The sequence below is a fragment of the Triturus cristatus genome, chromosome 9 (genome assembly GCF_964204655.1).
Source record: "Triturus cristatus chromosome 9, aTriCri1.1, whole genome shotgun sequence".
In the NCBI taxonomy this organism is placed as follows: Eukaryota; Metazoa; Chordata; class Amphibia; order Caudata; family Salamandridae; genus Triturus; species Triturus cristatus.
The window spans coordinates 279,052,776-279,071,552 of record NC_140592.1 but is presented as its reverse complement, the minus strand read 5'-3'; the positions used below and the strand labels follow the sequence as shown (position 1 = coordinate 279,071,552).

The 18,777-nt window shown below is 42.4% G+C and overlaps 1 long non-coding RNA gene across 1 annotated transcript in view; it reads right to left on the bottom strand.

The window, feature by feature from the left end:
- Nucleotides 1-1,482: 1,482 nt before the first annotated feature.
- Nucleotides 1,483-18,777, bottom strand: part of LOC146797750 (uncharacterized) — a 44,690-nt gene continuing 27,395 nt past the window's right edge. The window contains exons 2-3 of the long non-coding RNA XR_014968443.1: nucleotides 3,103-3,191; nucleotides 1,483-1,569 (exon numbers count right to left, since the gene is read on the bottom strand). This is a non-coding gene — a long non-coding RNA (uncharacterized LOC146797750). The remainder of the gene's footprint in view (nucleotides 1,570-3,102; nucleotides 3,192-18,777) is intronic.

Genomic DNA, 18,777 nt, shown 5'->3' with positions numbered 1-18,777 from the left:
GCTGCTGCCAGTGTCTACTACTACCACCACCAGAACCATGGCATGTTAGGAAAGAAAACCATCATCACCATGCAGCCATTGCTGTGCCTAAGTTAAACATCAAGCAAAGGTAAGAGAAGTTTGGGGAGGCATCATTAATAATGGACATGTTTTCATTAATTCAATTTCACACCCCCATTTGAGTCCAGTTGCAGAGTGCCTAGAGTAGAAGAGACTGACAGTACTAGTAGGACAAGTCACTCGGTGAGAATACCGCATCTATCTGTTTCTGTCTTACAAAGTCATCCAATTATTAAAATCAAACACTGGCTGTGTGTGGCCCTGCACCAGAAAGGAAAGAAGGATACAGTGTGATGTAAAACAGTAACCCCACCCAGAAAAAAATAACAACATTGTATGTAAAGTAGAAATATATTATTTAATTCCCTAAAAAATAAACTATGTAAAAAAAATCCTACACCTGACCCACGCCCTAACCCCAACCAATGTCTGTGAAGAAAATGTCCAATTGTCCAAAAGAGAAAACCCAATGCCCGATTCCCACCTACCCCAAGAATAATTAAAAAGGGGGAAATAAACAGGGTCTAAGTTCGGCGGGCTTGACTCAGGAGGACACAAACTTGCTCCTCCAGGCGGGCAACACAGCACTTCAATGCGCAGCAGTTGCATCCACGGGGGGCAGCACTGATAGAGGGGAGGCGGCGGGCAGCTGCCAGGCAGTAGCACCATACCACTGGAGGAGGATGCAGCTGCTGCCGCCTCCTCCTCTTCCAGAACCACCAGCTGACGATATTCAGTCTGTATGGCCTCCAGCTTCCGGCGCCGGGCCTTGGCTGCCAACTCCTTCCGGTCAGGTTTCCCCTTGGAAGGAGTAGCTAAATATGAAGAAGAAAAAACAAGACTATTGTAAAATATGCTCTTAGCAAAGCAGTAAGACAAATTATTTCTACACATAGTGTCACAGTAGCACTAGCAAGCACAGTACATAACATTTGTGATATGTATCTATCCTCCCACTTTCTTGGACTTTAACATTTGTGGGAGCTCCAGGCATTCAACCAACCATGCATCTGATTCCTATCAGCCATCTATGCATGCTGCATGCATCCCACGAATCCTTCTCTGCCAGTCATAAATATTAAATCTCACCCGTCCTTCTTCCTTCCACTCTTCTTTTCCTTTTCATTCAACCCATCCATCAAGGTAATCTGATCTGACTTTTAGTCTTCTCCATAAAACTTTCACAGCTGAGTTGAAATCAGATAGAAGAGGCCATTGGTTACTCAACACTCCCGCCACTAATGCTTTTACTAATGCTAAGTAAAAGGTGTCTGCAACCGTTCACAGCAACTTCTTACTTAGTAAGTCAACTGTACAGTATTATACAGTACACCCTTGCAGTGAGTTTAATGTCAATAAGTAACGATTAGGGATCTAACTTACCACCGCCCGCCACTGCTGCTGGCTTACCACCTGCAGCTCCTCCTGCAACTGCCGCCTCCTCCTCTCCTCCGTCAGCAGCCGCGTTGCCTTCACTGCTGGCCCTGGCACTGGTGGTTGGTAGTGCGCCTTGAAAAAACATTACACATTTTTTAGGTGTCATATCCACCTCCCCCTATTTTTCACTAGCAAGATTGAAAAATGAGTTAATAGTAATACATACATCACTAGTACACATCAGGTAGTAGTAGAGAAGACACTAGTAGTTATATGGTCCCGAGGGTCATTCTAGTCTTTGTTTAGTTAGTCCGAGCCATGGTACCATTTTACCTTTGTGTCTTTTAATTTAGCACACGCGTCGTTACCTCGCAGCTTGTTGTATAAAGAGTGACGCCTTTGAGCCCACATGAGCTCATACTGCTACTGTCTAAGCGCTGCGTACAAGGTCAACCAAAACAAGCCACTTTGTTATGGAGTTCTGGTGTTAGTCCATATTGCTTATCCAAAATGCTACACTTTTTGCACAACTGAGAAATGCTTGCAATATACTAACGCGCACCATTTTTCTCCTAACAGACGGAAGATTCCCTTCTACGAACCAGAGCTTTGCGGAGCTTATGATGTAACCAGTACTAGCTTCTTCTAAGGTGAGGGGTCCACAGAATTCGCTCAGAGATCTTCATTTATAATTTTAAATAAACTATATTCCTACAAAGGGGATGGTGGTGCTTCCACCACTGTTCAGTTATCAATCATGATTTCAAATTTATTTTTTTCTTTGTTCTATGGACTTGTAGTATGTGTAACTAAGTGTAACAATGTTTATAGTTTTAATCTTATGCATTTTGCTATTGGTGCTGCATTATGGAACAACGTACAGAGCTGGTCAGTTGCAAATAAAATTTTTGAACTTACATAGACTCTGTGGTATTTGGTGTGGATGGACTTACCCGAGTGAGCGAGTGAAAGGAAGGGTGTGCAAACTGTGCATGTGCATTGCTTCCACGACTGAGAGGTCGGGAGTGTTATGTTCTGGGTTGTCTAGTCATTGGGTATCTTGGGGGGGGATTCGGAGAGCTAATAGTAATGAAACACTATTATAACTAGTCGGGCAGGGGATTGTGGTGGGTTCTGTTCTGATTGAGGTGTGAGTGTGAGGAAAGGTCCAACCTCCCATCACCAACATCCTATTTTCTTGTGCAAAGTTCTGTATGTGGAAAATCCCTACAACAGTATTAGTATGTCCTATCCTATCAAAATAGTAAAATCTGGTTGGGCATTTTGTTGGTGGGAATTGTCAAAAAACATCAAGATTAATAAAGCCTCAACGATTAAGAAGAATAGAAGGAGTACAAGAGGATAACCCAAAGAACTGGACTCAATGGCTAGAGCTACTGGTGAATCTGAGTTTTATTTAAAACCTTTTAAATAAAGAGTGGCCAACTGGGCATGCTTAGCTACAGACAGACTAATAGTAGTAGTACAGAGAGTCATAGCAGAGGCAGTGATAACAAGAATTTAGAAACAGATAGTCTAGTTCGAAGGATAAGTGTTGGTAAAAAAATAGCATTAGGAAACGGAAACAATAGTTCGGGAAAAACAATACGGTGCAGTAAAAGTTAGTGAATAAGAATTATTAATCTTAAAAACAGGAAGACTTACTGGGCCAGCAGAAGAGCCCTTGTTCTGGTCCTCCTGTCCGACTGGAACTACTCCCGCCGACTCTGCCCCCATCTTCTTGCCCCTGGGTGCTGAACATGAAAGATATAAGAAAGAAAGAGACAAACATTGATGATTGGTGTGAAACAAATAAAATATTTTTATAAGACTGTCAAAAAAACATTTGTGTAAACAACAACTGCAATAAAATTGACCTATCTAATCTGGTCGACAAGTAGTATCTGGGGATTTGCGGACCGACTAGTTATTATTTATCTACACTAATCCAGTGTTCCATTCTGATTCCAGAATACTAACCAAGCCTAAGTAGTAGGTACTAGGCCTGGGCGAAAATTTCGTTCCGTTCGCGGAAATTGCAATAATTTGACAATTTCCCGTTCCGCGGAAAGCACGAAAATGTCAAAATTTCCGCATTCCGCAGCTTAGCGATCATTTGGTTCTTGCTCGCGCTGTAAAATAATACATTCTCGCGCGCGATCGCCTTACCTGAATCCCTTGATCCGGTCGCGTTCTCCATGAGATGTTGTATTGTTTTGAGCCATTTGCGCTGTCTCACGACAGTTCGCGCCCGCAGTGACGTCATGCGTCACGCGATCACGTCTTTCTTCTCGCGATCATGCACCGCGAGACAACTGAAAACAAGATGGCCGCGCCCGCGAGCAACCACATGGGTAAGTTGGCGAGCCTCAACCATGCAGAAAATCTCGCGAACATGCGGGAAAAAGAACTTCTGCATCTTCGCGATATTTCCGCGTGTTTGCGATAATTTTTAAAATGTTCGCGATAATTTGCGAAAGTGGATTTCGCAAATTCCGCCCACCCCTAGTAGGTACCACCTGACCAAGCCCACCTATTCCAGGCGTACCAATTGTACATTAAGTAAGCATTTCCACTTCTTTTAGTCCACAAAAATGCATAAATGGAGGACATATGCCTGAATTTCTGCATACACAAAAATGTTGGCTGGTTGATGCAGATGTTCTGCTAGTGCTAAGCCTATTACCACTCACTGAACAAACTACAAAAGGTTCTATTAAGGACTGGGGTAAGCACTAGCAGCACTCAGCAGCACGTTACATAGCAGAGGGGGTGTCACGTGACCACTAAAAGATTACAAACTTATAATAAGTAACTAAACCTAAGTATTAATCCACCCCTATCTCTTAGTGACAGGACAAAGGAAGGACTAGAGTCACTCTAGCATTACCTAACTTAAGTTTTCTTAAATAAACTCTTACATATTAATAATGCAAAACGAGCGCAAACGCAAAGTTGCAAATAACAAGATTAGTAGCGCAGAGCACCTGTGTCATAACAATCACAGAAGACTCTTAAACGTGAATTACCTCTAATGTAAGCAGCAGCATTCTAGCTGGTCGGAAAAAATATATATTCACAATATATAACACAGAGCAGAAGAACAGACACAAAGTAGTAATAATTAAATAGCTACTCACCAAGACCTGGGACCTCCACTCCTAGCAGGTCCAGCAGGTCCTGCTCCCGGTCCAGGATATCGGACCACCGGTGCGTCAGCTGGTTCTGGCTGCGCCGGACACCAAAGCAGTAAAACACAGCCCGGCGCACCTTTCCCCACCGCTGCCGATGCCCCCGGAGCCCGTACCCGGACCCAGGCCTGCCGCCTGCTGCCAGGGTTAAGGGGAGGTGGCGCTGCACAAAAAAAAAACAGTGCGGCCAACTGCACCTCCCCAAATAAGGCCCGTGCCTGCACCCCTTGTGGGCGCCGCCTTCCGCAAGGAAGGCGGTCGCGGCTCAGGCTGCGATGCGCCCTGTGGCCCTTTGCCATGGTTCTGGGGTAGGCGGGGGGCAGAAAAGAAAAGGTAAAAATTTAAAAAGTAAGTAAAGAAATGAAATAAGCAGGTAATAGAAAAATCCCTCAGATCCTTCACGCGGAAATTAGGCACCAGACCACCTACCGAATTAATTAAGATTTACAAGGCCTAATGCGTTTCTGGTGCAATGTATGGTAGTGGGATTTGGGGTTTTGCTGACACTACCCAGCTCCAGGTACTTGAGAACTTTTTCCTGAAATTTATCCTCGCAGTCCCTAAGAGTTCCTCTAACTATAATTGCCACACAGAATTGGGACTCTCTTTTAAATCAGATCTCATTAAGTTGGAACCTGTACTATTATGGCATAGGGTATGGACAAAAAAAGAACCCAAACTCAATAGAGATATACTGTTAGAAGTTTTAAAACTGGACGGCCATTTGAGGATACCGTGGCTGAATTATGTACGAAAGTTCTTAAGTGATATTGGCAAATTGGATTATTATTTAAATCCTTATACCATGTCAGCAATTTCACGGAAAGAGCTCAAAAAGAGGGTTTGATCTTTCTAGAATCATTAAGAAATGCAGCTGAGGCCTCAAAACCCACTGTTTTAAACCTTCAATTAATTTTAGCATCTTTTAACATTCAACCGTATTTGCTTCTTGTTCCGGGTAATTATGATAGATTTCTATTAACCCGTTTTAGGTTTGGACTGTTTCGTAGACTGGTCAGCTTTCCAACAGCTAATATTTGGTCTCATGTACTGTCTCCCTGTCCCTGTGATGAATTTTCTCCCCAAAGTACAATGCATGTTGTCCTATTTTGTAAATGTTATCACCAAATCAGGCGTGCTCTTTTACTACCGTTTTTAAGGGAGATCGGGCATCGGCAATGCCGCCCGGCTATGTACAATATTCAACGCTTGGACAATCACCTTTGTGTTGCAACAATTACATTGCATCTGAAGAAAGTGATATTTACCAGAAATGGGATAACTATAAGTGCACCTCTTTTTATCAACCCATGGAAATGATTTGTTATATGATATTTTCTCTTTTATTGAATTGTAATGACTTTTGATATGTATACTTTTATGATTGTTCTTCTACAATCGAATAAAGTTTTTTCTGAGTCTGAGAAAAAGAGTGAAAAAAGTTGTTAAAAACACACAAAAAGTAGACAAAAACAAAAAATATAGACTCAGGAAAATAGAGAGAGAGATAATAAATAAAAACAGATCAAGGGAGGATTGAAAAGCAGGCCCCAGAACCATAGCATAGAGTGAAAAACAAGATGGCCGCGCCCATTGCGACCGCATGGGCAAGTTCGCGAGATATTCCCCCCCCCCCAGCACGCAAAAAGTGTTGCGAACACGCAATATGCGTTCCAGAACAGGAAAAACCTATCGCGAACGGGCGCGAGCATGCATTACGCGACCCGGAACAGAAAATAGCATCGCGAGCTGGCGGGACATGTGAAAACAAGATGGCTGCGCCCATTAGCAACTGCATGGACAAGTTGGCGACACATTTCCAACTAAATCACGCAAAAAACATCGTGAACAGGCGGGACAAAAACTTCTGTCTTCACGATATTTCCGCGTGTTAGCGGAGATTTTTGGCGTTTTCGCGAAGATTTGCGTAACGCGATTATACAATTTCCGCCCACCCTTACTCCAAACACCAGTCCCCAGTCTCAGGCATTTTGGCAGTACATTTCCACTCACTCTCAGGAAAGCATGGTTCAAGGTAGGCTTTTTGTGCTGGGTGGGAGGAAGACTGTTTGCAATGGCCACATCTCCCATCAGGCCCTGTACTACACACACTCATTCCACTGTGCAAAAACAGCACCCCTGGAACTATGCTTTCCATTAGAGTAAGTGGATCTGTACTGACAAAGATAACTGACACTGGTGCCTGGTGTTTGGAGCACAAGGCCCTGTTGGTAGTTGTGGTAGAGTCAGACACCAGTGCCAAGTGCCATGTATCCTGTTAGAAAATTTTGAAACACTGTGGGTAAGCTTAGTTCCTGTTGGGCTGTTTGTGCTGTGTGGGGAGGTGTAGGTTTTACAGGGCCTGATGTGAGTTGTAGCCTTTCTGAATACTCCTCCACCCACCCTGCCCACATAACTCCTCTGACACTATGGCTAACTGGCAGTGAGGGAAAGTGTACTAGCAAGGAGGCTGACACTGGTACATGGTGTTAAACTTGATTCCAAATCCCAAGGCCTTGTGCACCAAACACCATACAACAGTGTCAGCCTTCTTGCTAGTGCACTTCCATTCATTGTCAGGTAGCCATAGGCCCAAATAAAGTGGTTGGGCTGGGTGAGGGTAGGAGTGTTTGCCATTGCTCCAACTCCCATCAGGCTCTGTCCTACACACACACTTCCCACCCAGAGAAAACTGACAACATGGCATAATGGATTTCCTGACAGTGCTGGAAGTGGATTATCAAGATGTCTGACACTGGTGCCTGTAGTCAGAGTTGACAACAAATCCCATCAGGGCCTTGTGCTCCATACACTAGTCCCCAGTGTCAGCTATTTCATCAGTACATTTTCATTCACTGTCAGGTAAGCAGGAGTGCCAGGTGGGCTGTTTGTGCTGGGTGAGAATAGTGTGTGTAGAATAGGGCCTTATGGGAGATGATGTCAGGGCGAATACTCTTACTCCCAAACAGCCCACCAGGAACCATGCTTACATGACAGGGAGTTTTAATGTGCTGACAATATGGCTGACACTTGTGCCTGTTTGACTTGACTGCAACACCCAAAAAGGTCTTTCACTCCAGACACCATGCAGCAGTGTCAATCATCTTGCTAGTCCACTTCCCCTCACTGTGAGGTAGGAATAGGCCCAGAGGAATTACCTGGGCTGGATGGGATGAGGAGTATTTGCAATGGCTACAGCTCCCATCAGGCCGTGTCCTACGTGCACCTTTCCACCCAGCTCAAACAGGCCAGAATAAATCTCTGCTTACCTGACAGTGGTGCAAAATCTACCAGCAGGATGTCTGACACCGGTGCCTGTTGTCAGAGTTGACCACAAATCCCATCAGGGCCTTCTGCTCCAGACACCAGTCCCCAGTGACAGCCATCTTGGCAGCACATTGTCACTCACTGTCAGGAAAGTAGAGTCCCAGGTAAGCTATTTGGGATGGGTAGGAAGGTGTGCGTCTGACAGAGACTGATGGGAGTTGCAGTGACAGCAAACACTCCTCGTCCCAACCAGCACAGACAGCTATTATGGACCAATGGCTACCTGACAGTGAATGGAAGTGTACTAACAAGATGGCTGACACTGTTGCATGGTGTTTGATGCACAGATCCTTGACAAGAGTCAGGTTTAAGATCAACACCATGCACCAGTGTCAGCCACCTTGCCAGTACACTTCCCCTCACTGTGAGGTAAGCATAGGCACAAAGGAGTTAGCAGGGCTAGGTGGGAGGATGAGTATTAGTAATGGCTACAACTCCCATTAGGCCTTGTCCCACACACACCTTCCCACCAATCACCAAAAGCCTACCTGGAACTCAGCTTCTCTGACAGTGAGTAGGAATGTACTTGCAAGATGTCTGACGCTGGTGACTGGTGCCTATTTGTAGACAACTCCAAGCAAAGCATAGTTGTCCAGACACCAGTCCAAAGTGTCCACCATTTTGTTAGTACATTTCTACTCACTGTCAGGTAGACATGATTCCTGGTGGGCTGTTTTATGCTGGGTAGGAGGAGGAGTGGTTGCACTGACTTTAACTCCCATCATGCTCGGTCCACCACACACCTTCCCAGACAGCCCAAACAGCACATCTGGAACTATGAGGTCTCCTGACAGTGAATGGAAATGTACTGTCAAGATGGCTGACACTGGGGCCTGGTATTTTGTCACACAAGGCCATGAAGGGATTTGGCTTCAAGTTCAACACCATGTAGCAGTGTCAGTCATCTTACAAGTACACTTCCCCACACTGTCAGGTAGCCATAGGCCAAAATGAGCTATTTGGTATGGGTGTGAGGAGGAGTGTTTGCTGTCACTACAACTCCCATCAGGCATGGGTCCACACACACCTTCCCACACAGCTCAAATAGCAAACCAGATAGAGTGGTGATCAGACAATGAGGCGTAGTGTACTATAAAGATGTCTGACACTGGTGCCTGCTGTTTGACTTGACTGCAACACCCATCAAGGCCTTGTGCTCCAAACACCAGTCCCCGTCTCAGCCATCTTGCTAGTACATTTCCACTCACTGTGAGTAAAGCATAGTTCCAGGTGGGCTTGTTGGGCTATGTGAGAGGAGGAATGTTTGCAGTCACTACAACTCCCATTAGGCCTGTGCCCAAACCCACCTTCCCAGCCTCCCCAAACAGCCTACCTGTGACTCTGGTTTCCTAAGAGTGAGTGAAAATGTGCTGGCAAGATGGCTGACACTGGTGACTGGTGTTTGGAGTGCAAAGCCTTGATGTTTGTTTGTAAGAAGTATGTACATGGTAGGAATTGTATGCATTTTCATTTTCATTGCAGGTATATTGTTTATCAATATGACATGCACAACACATGCTCATTTACTCTAGTTTGGTTTTCATTTCAACACAGTCATTTGAATAGCTGTGTTTGCAGTGATGTCTAAGGAGGTGTAATTGGTAACTTTGTTTGAATATGGAGTAGGTACTTACCAGACTCTGGTGCTTCTGGTAGACCATAGAAGCTTTCCGGCAGAAGGATGACATGCAACTTCCCCTCCCAGGTGAAGTGTACAGGTGGTGCAGGAGGGTCACTGCCAGGCTGCTGGCTTTGAGTGTGTTCTCAAGCTAGCAGTTTTTTTTACCCTCGTTCGCACATCATAGTACCTAGTCCTGATATCATCCATTGTGCGCAGGGCAGGTGCTTTAGCGTTCACCTTGTTGAATATCCTGTCACACATCCTTTTTCTCTGGGAAAGGGGGGGGTCTGTTGGACTAGGTTGCCAAATAACTGTGGCTCTACTCTGACTATTTAATCTACAAGCACGTCCACCTCCTTCTCTGTGAACCGTGGCTGCTTCTCCTGGGCCATGGTGAGGGTGAATGTGAAGGTGAGGGTGAGTGTGAATATGAAAAAGAGTGTGTGTTTATAAGAATTGTTCAAAAATAAAATCTGTGCAAGTTGTGTGGTGGGTGAAGTGTTTGTTTATGAGGCAGAGAGCAGGGGATATGTGGAGACTCCCGTGACCTAGTAACAGTTCTGTTAGAGCAAAGGGTCATGGTCATGTTTTTGGCCCTTTACATAGATGGATTGGTGGGTGTGGCCAATATTTGAACTTGCTTGTTTTTATTGGTTTCCAATTGCCATTTGTAACACCAACTGACACAGTTCAGAAACCGCATCAGATGCAGCGTCATCTGTTCGTGGGGCAAACTGAGTTTGATTTGTAACAGAAATGCTATTCTTCAGCGTTTCCGACCGCATCAGTCGCATTGGGCTTGTTCATGGACGATTTAGTCATGCGGATTGATTTCCTATGGACTTGGTAGGAGTTTAACATTCAATGCATCCTAATCCGTCGTTCGGAAAGCTCAGGTCGAGTAGTTCAGAAAGCATTCCGAAACCAATTTGGTTGGACTGCATTCCGGACGACATCATAATTGGCCCCTTAGGTGTACATCGACAGTCAGATATTGTGACTAGCCAAGAAATGTGGATTTTAATTTAAGTGCAAGAGTAAATTTACAGAAGAGTGAAACTACAGGTGTAACATTTGTGTAGAGGACTCCCTTTGTGTAGATGGATATATCAGGTAGTTGGCAAAACTGCAAACATGTGATTTGTATTTTGGACAGCCCTTTTTCAAGGAATTTTGGCATGTGAACTAGCTACAAATGTTGTCACTGGAATCTGGCTAAAGGTACAACCTTCCTATAAGTTGAGATTTACAGGAGAGTAATAGGTCAAATGTGTGACAATGTAACACACTTTTCAGAAAAAATGATCTGAGATTTTCTGTTACAAGACAGTTCTGGCAGGAAATATACAAATATCAGAATATCAGACTTCTTTTTTAATCAAGAGCCCTAGAGGAACATCATGCAAGTTGGAAGTCTCACTGGATAAACTACTCATAAGTCATTTTTGGTTGTTACATATTATGTATAGGGGTGGGCGGAATTTGCGAAATTCACTTTCGCAAATTATCGCAAAAATGTAAAAAATCTCTGCAAACACGTGGAAATATCGCGAAGATGCGGAAGTTTTTTTCCCCCCCGTTCGCGGTATGTTCTGCGTCGTCGCGGCTCGCCAACTTACCCATGCGGTTGCTCGCGGGCGCACCCATCTTGTTTTCACTTGTCTCGCGGTGCATGATCGCGAGAAGAAAGACGTGATCGCACGACGAATGATGTTACTGCGGGCGCGAACTGTCGCGAGACAGCGCAAATGGCTACCAACAATCCAACATCTCGTGGAGAACGCGACCGGATCGGGAAAACTTGTCGGCGAACGCGGGGATTCAGGTAAGGCGATCGCGCGCACGCAAGAATGTATTATTTTACTGCGCGAGCAAGCAAAACATTTCCGGTAAAATGCGGATTGCGGAAATTGACATTTTCACGCTCTCCGCGGAACGCAAAAATGTCAAATTATCGCAATTTCCGCGAGCGGAACGGATTTTTAGCACAGGCCTAATTATGTAGCATATCATGCAGGAGATAAACAGGGAAAAACAACTTTGACAAGTTCTATCTGGATTGAACTTTTTTGATAAAAAAGTCTTTGATATGGCTGCAAAACTCAGTGCAACTTATCAATGGCAGACATTTTGAATTCTGGAGTCCAACGGGCTCAAGAGATTGGCTAGCTCTCTCCAAATAAATGGTGTTAAAAAGAAGTAAACAGGAATTAAAAGAAATTGAAGAACTGGAAAAGCTTAAAACAGGGGACGAATGAAGATCAGATGCCAGAAAACTAATTGATGAAGTCAATAAACAGATAACAGAGTTTAAAACATTCAGCATTAATTAGAAGATGACAAGTGTTGAAAATGTCAGCAAACACATAACATATCCATACCTAAAAGAAAAATGTTATAAATCCAATCTCTCTAATATCCAAACATCCCACCTTATGCTACATCCAGACAATGTATTACCTTTTCAGAAACATCATCTGATCCAAGTTCATACACAAACTCAGGTTCTCTAGGAGACAACACAGATCACTCTAGACAACAATATTTTATAGGTAGAGAAGGAAGGAGAGGTAGAGGCAACAGAGACCAAGGGAGGGGCAGATTCAGAGCCACCTTACGAGGAGAGATACTAACAAACAGGAAAACTAACCATTGGTAAGACCTGAAATACTGATTTGCAATGTATCCTAACAAAATCTTATGGAAGCTGAATTGTCTTTGCTGTCCAGGGGTTTTTTATTTGTACCAGCCAGAAATCAAAATCCAGTCAATTCCAAAGTGAAAATCCTGCAATTTCTAAGAAAGAGCAGACTCCACATATACTCTGCAGACAAGGAAGATAGCAATAGTCAAAGCATTACTGGACTAAAAAATAAATCTTTTTCCTGTCCCTCCACAACAGACTTGCCCCTACAAGTCTTAATGTTTAGAGGAAACCAAATTAAGGGAGGTTAATTTATATCAGAGACATCACTTCCTTCAGAAAACATCACAAAGGAGAAAGAATGAACATTACACTCCCTAGCCACAAGCTCCCAAGTAATAATCAAACCAGCAGACAAGGGAGGTGGGATATTTCTAATGAATTGTAAAAAAAAACAAAAAAACACACATGATAATGAGGTGATGAAACAGTTAAACAGCATCAGCACCTATCGTAGGTTGAGTTAAAATAGAAAATAGCAGAGCCACTACATTGTCAATCGAGAATGGGTGGATCAGTGATAAAGAATGGGATTACTTAAACAAAACCAACCCAAGAACACTAGTGTTCTATCTATTACCCAAAATTCATAAGAATACTGTTGACCCACCAGGAAAACTGATTATATCAGGCTGTGAATCCATCTTAGCGCCATTACGTAAATATATTGATTTCTTCTTAAAAATGTTGTAGTTGACACAAAAGCTTTTATAAAAGACCCAATGCACTACAACGACACAAAAGAAAACAAAACAATTGATCCCTCACATGAAATCTTAGTAACTTTAGACATTGATTCATTGTACTCAAGCATCCCTCATGATGAAGCACTGGCAGTGATGAAAGACACCCGGTACAAATGAACTCAACCACACATGGTACCTACTGAATTTTTATTAGAACTCGGCACTCCTTGTCAAAAGAAGAATATTTTCCTATTTAAAGATGAACTATTCCTACAGGCCAAAGGAGTAGTCATGGGCTGTGCCTTTGCATCAGAAATTGCGAACATCTTTATGTCGTTCTTTGAGGACAAATGAATCTCTAGGGTTGAAAATACATTTAAATAACATACCATGTCCTGGAATTGATATAGTGATGATGTATTCTTTATTTCGATTGGCCAAGAGTATCCTCACTAAATTCCATGAACAGCTGACCTTAGATTTACTGTGACACACAAAGAGAAATTGATTTTTCTTGATATGTGGATTTTCATAGAAGATAATAAACTTCTAGTTTATCTATATACTAAACCTGTGGATAAAAACACTCTACTGCACTTTGAGAAAAGTCATCCAAAAACACTCAGACAATTTGTAATTTTGGCAATTTTTAAGAATCCGTAGAAATTGTTCAAAAAAAGATTATTTCCTGAATAGAGAAATACTATGTACAAAATTTATGGAGAGAGGTTACACTAGTAAACTTGTGAAAAACAATATAAAACTGGCATGGTTCACACCCTGTGAAACTTTACTTACTCCCAAAGTAAGACAGAAAACCACACCACTGCCATGCGTGCTTACATTCTCCCCAATGCCCAACAAAATAAAGAAAATTGTATATGAAGTTACTGAGTTCTTTCAGCATTCAAAAGCCCTTAATTGCATTAAAAAAGGAATAACATCTTCAACAACATCTAGTTAAGGCAGTTAGAAGGACAGAAGTTAGATCCTTGCCACAGTTGTTAAGACTTCCGCTGGTCACTGGACATTATAAATGCAGTAACTGTATGGTATGCAAATTCACTAAATCCAGCAAAAGCACAATAATCAATGGAAAAATGTGGAATCTGAATACAATGTCCAATTGCATCACCAAAAATGTCATCTATCACATTACGTGCCCTTGCCAAAAGACATACATTGGCCAAACCACTAATCCTACAAAAAAAAAAAAAAGGATACTACAACATCGATCCAGAATAAGATGCAAACCACAGGGAGCCCCATTGGTCTTGCATTAGGACACAGCAGGACATACTGAAAATTATATAGAATAGTCAATTCAATATGTAACACCCAACACAATCAAAGGGGAATCGATTGAGAATTTACTTCAGACCAGAAGCGCGCTTTATTGAAAGATTCCACACTGCTACACGAGGCCTAAATGAACATGATGAGGTTTGGTCTTTGATTAATATATGATGATTTCCACACATATGACAGGGTGAAGAGAAGACAATGATGTAAAACAACCTTTGTGTTGCTGTCGCAAAACACCAAGTTCAAAGATCTATCATATAAGGGCGAAATGAACTTGATGACTTTTTGCCTTGGATTAATATATGATGATTTTTCCATAGAGGATAGTATGTTTAAAAAACACTTATGTTAGATGAAAAATGTTGGTGTTTTTTGTTGTACATGATTAAGTTCAAATTTATGACTAGTGATGTTATATGATTGGAACAATACTTTATATGGTGCATCTATAAGCTAGTGACAGGTAACATGTTCAAGGTGATAAGGCACTTAGGGCCAGATGTACGACCCTAAATTGCATGCGCAAACGGGTTTGATACCCGTTTGCGCATGCAAAATGGCCCAGGGCCATGTACAATTCCTAAATAGCAAGTCGCAATTCATTTGCGACTCGATATTTAGGAATTGCGAGTCGCAATAAGGAAGGGGCGTTCCCTTCCTAATGGCGTCCGCAAATCAATGTACAAATTACCACCCTCGTCAAGAGGGTGGCAATGCAGTCGCAATTTGGAAGGGGTCCACTACCTGCCCTTAAAAAAAAGAAACAAAAAAGTTTCATTTTTTTTTTTAAATGCATCGCGTTTTCCTTTAAGGAAAACGGGCTGCATTAAAAAAAAACTGCTTTACTTAAAAGCAGTCCCAGACATGGTAGTCTTCTGAGCACAGCGGGCCACCATACCTGGGAGGGTCTGTCATTCCCAATTAATATTTATGAGCCTCTCAATTTGCGACCCGATTGGGAATCGCAAACAGTGTTAAACACACTGTTCTACATGGCAAATTGCACCTCGCAAATGAGTCGCAATTTGCAAGGGGCAGATTTGCTGGTCGTACATCTGGCCCTTACTATCCTCTGAAAAACCTGGGATTTACTCAATAATGAAATTTGTAGTCAATGAGAAAACAAATGATAAAATACATTTGTAGATGTCAACATGGATATGGCCAAAATAGTGCTAATGCTCTCCGTAAATAGATTGGTAAGTTCTGACTTGTGAGTTTTTTTCATATTGAATGTGCAATGATAGAATACAAGCAATACAGCCATGTGCCCTGCATTGTGACCTGAGATATAGAAGCTTATTGAATAAACGTGGTGCTGACGGTTAAGATCCAAAAGTAGTGCAAAATAATGGTCAGAAAAGTTGAGTTTTAGAAAATTGATCATTGAGATGGCTGGGCCGTGATAATAGTGGGATGAGTCTAACTCAATTGACAGTCCAGTTGATCCCCACACTTGTTTAGAATAGAAGATAATCACTTCCGAGGAAGACAAGCCACTTAGACTGGAAGGAGTATCACAAGAACGCCCATGCCAGAAGCATCAGGGGGGCATAGTGCTCCCATATTGTTATTGGGCTTTCCTAGGTGACCGGAAAGCAATAGCATTGGGCATCACAAAGAAGAGTGGCTATGAAGTAAATTCTACAACACTTACTCAGAATGGGCTCATTATTTGTACTGAACAATCCTATTTTTAGGAAGTGAAATTAAAAACTTAAGTTTACATATAGTTGGTAAATATGGTTGAGGTAATGTTGTGTGCCAAAGTATATCAATGCACCACGCTTTGAGTCTGACAGTATTCTTAATGCCACTGTTATGAGAGGTGTGCCTTCTTGGGCTGTACGCCAGATCAAAAAAGAATAAAGTTATTACGAAGATTCGGGACCTGGGTCTCATCACTGCAAAACGTCTCATAACTAAGAAATGGAAAAATGCATGCCCCCCCCCGAGATATTTTGTTGGAGGCGTTCATTCATAGTATGGGCTCAGGCGGAATGTACAGCATTGCATAGAGAGGAGATAGCTGGGCTTCGTAAGCTCCCCATTGCACAAGACTGGGACACGCTGCTAGTCGCCTTCCAGACTGGCAATCTGACAGCAATTGATGCTACCCCGTTAGCCAATCATTGATAAACTCACCAGATCCCCTACTACTCAGCTAAGGAGAGTTGACTCGCCTCATAGTTTGCAGAGTAGATTTGTCGTTCCCCCTGGTCTGTCATGGATGGCTCCTCACAACCCCTCCGTCCTCGGACACAGGAATTCTCCTCGCTGATGGCTGCTCTGGCCTGATATATGTGAGGTGACAACAATCTATTGGGTGTGAAGATACATGGTAGTGTTCTGATGATATCTATTTACATACAGTCATGCATGGTTAATACTAATTGTGTTTAGTGGATGGCAGATGCTCTTTTGTTGTTTCAAGTTTTTAGTTCTGTTTAGAATATTTTGGAAAAAGTGTTTTATTGGTACTCCCTAGTGATATACGAGTTCTGCCATTATTTAAGCCCTTTCTCCAATTAAACAGTGATTTGCCGATAAGACCCGACCGGCTACGGACTGGATGTACCTGGTGCACACAAGCAAGCTCCTGTCAGGACTGCTTCGATAAGATGTGTTATGAGTAAGCAGTAGATAGTAATGACATTAACTGGTAATCTACGATGTAGCTCAACTGTGGGCGATAGCATGCAGAGGTGCTCGTTCATATGTTCACGTATGATATAAATGTCAGTACTAGGGAATAGCATAACTGTGTTGTTTCTATACTGCTGTGATGGTTAAAGCTATTCTGCACATGGGATTTGCACATCTAAGGCTTTTGTATGGACCAGTGATGTCAGCCATGTTAAAAAATACCAATAAAGATATTTAAACAAAGAAAATTATTCTGACAGTATTCTTTCTGAGATATTTAAAGATTCAGTGGCTTATAACCTTGCGCCGGCGGTGTGTCACTTTTTGTTTACCAGACAGCATTAAGTCCCTTTTTGGGCTTAATTGCTACCTTGTAAATATTGTTCCCTTTAACACAGTTTTCTGTGTTAAAGGGGCGTGCAGTGGGTGTTGCTGGGTGTGTTACCAGAAGCATCCATGGCAAAAACGCATGCCTTCCCAGGGGAGGCATAAGGGGGGCACGACAAGGAGAAACATCTCGTTTTCTCCTCTATTCTCCCTTTTCTATGGGTGCTGAATTCTGCAGCACACATAGAAAGGGAAAAAAGCCTCTAGTGATTGTTTTTTTATGCAAGAAGATTTCCCTTTCTGCACTTAAACAATCATCCCTGCAACACAACCACCCTGGCATTCCTGCCCTTTTCTTTTGCCATAGGGCAGTGCAGCAGGAAGGCCTCAGTCAGGACTCAATGGCATAAAATTGTCCTGCGACACTTGGGGGCATGTATTCAAAATGACACTTTATGCTCATTTGTAAACCTTCATCCTGCATATGGCATTCCAAATCTGAACTTTTTAAACTGTCTACCGCTCAGGAACTTTTTATTAACATCAAATTAACCCTAAAATGAATCCAAGTGTTATACACTTGGCATCAATACCAATATTAGAGAATATTGTTTCGGCTAGAAAGAAACTATCAGACATATAGTGTACTAATTGATAGAATGAACAATGGCCAGCTTCAGCTGGCAAACAGATGGACCAGAAATTCTCGGGACGTTATCATAGGTGATGACTTGGCTGACAGTAAAGTAAAAGGACACAATTTAAAAAAATATTCTCAACTTGTGCTGTCAGCTCAAACAATGGCAATTGCCAGTAAAGAAGAGAATATTGTGTGCCCCCATATACTACACTTTAATGCCAGAATGTACTGTTCATGTTCACTTTAATGATGATTATATTTAGATAATACTTTATTGGGTCATAAATAATTTATATATGTGTACTTCTTTTTCCTACAAACATTTTTTTTTTTAAAGTGCCCATGTTACTCAAGAGAAATGTGCAGATCCAACTGGAGGCATGGTGGCGAACACTCCAAAGCCTGAAGGATAAGTACATATCTAGAAAGATGGAACTCAGTCCATCAGGATGAAAGCTGTATGAGACTGAACCGATTGCATGCATTAAATACATTTCAAACTGTCCTCAATTAATCATTTCATACATAGCTGCATGTTCGGATTTCAGTTAGAAAAGATCTAGCAGAGTTCTCCCAACTTACGTCTCAGCTCAATCCTTTTTAGAGGATCCCAATTACGTTTATTCTTCGATAATTTGATTAAAATAACACACATTTTACACTCTGCTAATTGTATTCAATATATAATTTCTGATATTGTAGCAACAGAACCACCCACAATATGCTTCATCTCAATTCTCCACTCCTCGAGGATTTCTGTCTCTTTGAATACATTTTATAGCTAGGACAATCTGAGACCACTGTTATTGTAAAAACTCAGGGGGATATGTACAATAGAAGTGGCGGAGCGTGTCGTTAGCCTCCTGAGCTTGACGACACGCTCCGCCACTTCG